The sequence below is a fragment of the Xiphias gladius genome, chromosome 24 (assembly GCF_016859285.1).
Source record: "Xiphias gladius isolate SHS-SW01 ecotype Sanya breed wild chromosome 24, ASM1685928v1, whole genome shotgun sequence".
NCBI classification, from domain to species: domain Eukaryota; kingdom Metazoa; phylum Chordata; class Actinopteri; order Istiophoriformes; family Xiphiidae; genus Xiphias; species Xiphias gladius.
In genome coordinates, this window is record NC_053423.1 from 22,616,828 (window position 1) to 22,620,830 (window position 4,003).

Consider the following 4,003-nt stretch of genomic DNA (forward strand, 5'->3'; position numbering starts at 1 on the left):
CCAAGCAATTTGACCTGCAAAAGCATAAAGTGAGTGTTTACCACATTTTGGGAAGATATCATATTTACTTTATGTCCTTATCCTGTAAGATATTGCATCTGTACCTAACAACGCCCACCCACACACACACACACACACATTAGATCATCACGTACTCTTCAATATGATATCCGCCACAGACGGATCAAGTGGCTGCAGTCGTGCTCGACTGTGGCAGCAGTGAGAGATTGAAATGTCCACCTGCCCCGTGGCAAACCCGAAAAGACGGCAAACCTTGAGCCGCATCACTGGATAACACGTTATGACAACGTGGATAAGAAGTCGCTTACAATGCAATTACACACACAAGAACACACACACACACAGAAAGGCACACATACAGAGAGTAAACACACAGGGCCCCCATAGAAATTAATAGTTGCTGGGATGAAGGAGAGTCCGGGATCCATACTCCTCCACAGGCCACGGTAATAGGATTAGGAGCAGCCTCGGGAGGACGTGGCAGGCCAAGTCCAACACTCCGTTTGACACCTTTTGTCCACAAGCCCTGAGACGCAGACCGCAGCAATAGGATGAGGGACAAAGGCCTTTGAACATTGTGTTGTAGCTACAAATATACCCCAATGGGAGAACGCTGAGCCGCAAGTTCCACAGCAGATAAAATGAACAGACAGCGATTTTGACAACTCAATCAATTTTTAAGATGGATCAAGTGTTAAAGAAAAAGTCTTTTCTCCTTGTAAATCAATAAAATGTTGTCTTGTGACTTTACCAGTGAAGGCTTAATTCTGATACTGTGTTTATTTGTAAATTTTATTGAAGGAAATGTTCTTGGATCCGCACTCCTCACCTAAAGTGAGTCTATGAAAATGTCACACGCCTTAGGCCCGACGCCACTTTTCATAATTCACTTTATTATATTAATTGTCTTGATACAGTTTTTGTGAATTATATATATATTTTCCAATTTAATAAAAGTTTTTTTTTCTTTTGACTTGTAAGAAATTGAAAAATTGGTTGATATCAACTGGTTGTATGTTCTAGCAAAAGTGTGTAATTTAAACCGCTGACAGGTAGGATCAAAAAATACGATCACACATGAAGAGGCATGTGCTTTTGGTTTTTAATGTCAAATTAAAGCTGGCTATACAGTTGTGCCGTGAGGGGTTACGCTCACGCCGTACCACATGGGGACCGGTCAGCGCGGTCTGCTGGCGTTTTCTCCTACAGTTTTTTGGTGCAACACACATCTGGCCCGCGTCCACTGCAAACCTCACTGTGATCGAAGCTTGAGAAAGGTAAAAGTAAAACAACATAAGCAGAGTGTTTAGTGTCAGTAACAAGACAAGGAGAAATAGAAATGACCAGCACGTAACCTTGTAACCAGCTCGTTGTCAATCTACGTTGTCAAGCGTGTGTAATTACAGCGCGACAGGGCCAGACCATCCGTCTGTTGTTACAGTGGTGCTATCGACAGGGGAAATCCAACACTTAATGATAAATCTAGACCTACGGTGGTCCCACTTCTTGTGTGAGGTACCAATCCAGCCCTGGTTTTCACATGGTGGACACCTGTGCGGAAAAAACAAAACGAAACACACCTTTGAATTCAGAATTTTCAAAATTGAATGTAGTCATAAAACAGGTAATTACTCCATAGGTGACAGTGGTTTTATCCTCATTTTACCTATTAGTTTACTCTCATGTGTTTTTCATTTTGGCAGTTTTCTCACATATGCCTTGTTTTATAACCATTTTACGGTCGTATAAAGTTCAATTGGAACCATTTTGGAATGAAGCCCTTTATTACTCATGTTAGAGAGACAAAAGGCCATAGTCTTTATAAAGTAGGTGTCATTGCTTTATTTTGAAAAACGAAAAAGCCATGATTTGTATTTTATTTTCTCTTGAATGGATATTCAGGTGGTTCTGTAGCACTGGGAGCAGGCGGCAGCTCGCCCCCGGTTCAAGCGATTATTGACATTCCCGGCGATCTCCTCACATCCCGTGCCATGGGGCGATGACACAGAGATTTCTCTGTCCTCTCCCCCCTCCCAGTGCACTCTGGGAGAGTGACCAAAAGCAGTTTTATGACCGAGAGCTTCTGACACTCGCTTCCTGCCAAGAATCAGAGAGACCGGCTTCAAAGTGATCAGTCGCACACGTACCGACACACGTGCAATGGGGAAAACACACAAACACATAGACACACAAAAAAACACCCTGGCACGCGTTTTTTTAAGATGTAGTTTTGGATGTGTTAACGTCGTCAGGTTTCATGCTCAAACATGAACTGCTGAACATTGTCCTCTTTTCTACAACCCCTGATCTCGCACAATTCAGATGATGGTTGTTTGGAGACATTTCACTGAAGTGCAGCCAACAGGTGGATGCATCGAGTCCGTGCCTGTTCTTTTGGTGCCGTCCAGAGGCATCCTGGGAAACACAGCGGAGGGGGCGATTACCGCACCTGATCACAAAATGACTTGTGAGGAGCATTAAGACCTACGGCGAAGCGAGTGAGTTTTCCTTTAAGAGGGACAAAGTGATGCTTAAGGAAATTCATTTGTTTGCTGTCAAACCCGGACACAGGCGAGAAGATAGTTCAGTATCTGTGCATCGAGTGCAAACACGGTCTGCGGATGTGTGAAGGCCTCACGTAGCATAAAGACAATAGGAAAGCTGCAAGCCTATCAGTTACAATAGAACGCAAAACAGGATATTTGAGTGGCTGCATGAAGTCACTCGCGCCAGCTGCTCTGTGTCAAAGAAGCTTAATTAATGCCCCCGAAACCACACATTGTCTTGGTTCCTTTTTTTTTTTTGATATATCGGTTTCCTCAAATGCTTTTAAATTCAAACACTTGCATTAAGGCATTTAACCGTTTATAGCAAATGGTTATACAGTTAGATTTGGTGGAGAGGGCTCTGCTCCTTCAGGAGACTCTCCAGCAGTCTGAGCAGCAGCGAGGATTCTGCCCGGAGAACTAATCCCGCTCTGACAAACGCGAACACGTTAAATCTTGGTTGAATCAGCGACACCAAAGGTTAGCACATGACAAAGGCAGTTGCTGCGGCGGCAGACAACATTGTCATGAATGTTTCGGCAAAGCAAAAGCATGGTCACACTGCACTTCCTATTAATACCTGGAGGAATATCTATAGGAATATTTCCAACTCACTTCTATCGAAGCCTTGATGACGGAGGAATTCAAGTGTGCGTTTCCATTGTTCAACGTGTTTCGAGCAGATATGCCCGGTTGCAAATGGAGAAGTTACCAATCTGGTGCGTTTCATCGCCTTATTTAGCGCATTAGCACACTACTAAAGACTACGAACTGCGGCGTCGCTCTCGCACACTGTTTGCAATTTGTAATCTCCCTGATGAGTAGTTATTTATAGCCCGTATCAGGAACCTGACATCATGTCCTTTTTTCAAGGACGAGCGAAGGGCAATTCCGTCGGATGGAAATTTAATGTTACTGTACCTTAAGAGTAGCAGGTGTCAGGTTATGGCCACGCCGTGCACCTGCATGAATATGATTGGCCCTCACCAGTCGACTGGTTGCCAAACAGCTGTGTGTTTGTGAGCCACCGACTGTGAAACACAAATGAAGCAGCTGATGCCAATCACCTAATGCAAGTGTGACTTCATTGCTCTGCCTGGAAAATGCTGTGCTCGGTTAAAGTATGATGATGAAGACCGGAGGCAGCCTCCCTCTGCCTCCAGTCTTTCTGCTGACCTAGGCTCACACTTAGGAACACTTAGCATTAAAACTAATGCAGTCTAATACAACAGTCCTGCATTAAATCCTCCCTCATGAAGCTTATAACTCCCAGTGTTTGTGGAAACAGTTGCAGAGAGGTGTTTATTCGACTTTAAGGTCATTTCGGAGGATGTCGATTGTGGTGCTGTTGAACTGTATTCTATTTTAGTGACAGGTGTTTCTTTTGTGTTTGTTTTTTATTATTTTAAGGAGTGTACAAGTGTAGGCTGAATAAC

The 4,003-nt window shown here is 43.8% G+C and overlaps 1 long non-coding RNA gene across 2 annotated transcripts; it reads right to left on the reverse strand.

The window, feature by feature from the left end:
• Positions 1–959: 959 nt before the first annotated feature.
• LOC120786713 lies at positions 960–3,595 on the reverse strand. 2 transcript variants are annotated; one of them, XR_005706750.1, is made up of 3 exons: positions 3,489–3,595; positions 1,377–1,572; positions 960–1,288 (listed from the first exon to the last, which is right to left on the reverse strand). It is a non-coding gene; the product is annotated as an uncharacterized LOC120786713 (long non-coding RNA). The 2 variants fall into 2 exon arrangements; XR_005706749.1 differs by having other exon boundaries at positions 1,426–1,572; positions 3,489–3,593.
• Positions 3,596–4,003: the final 408 nt, after the last annotated feature.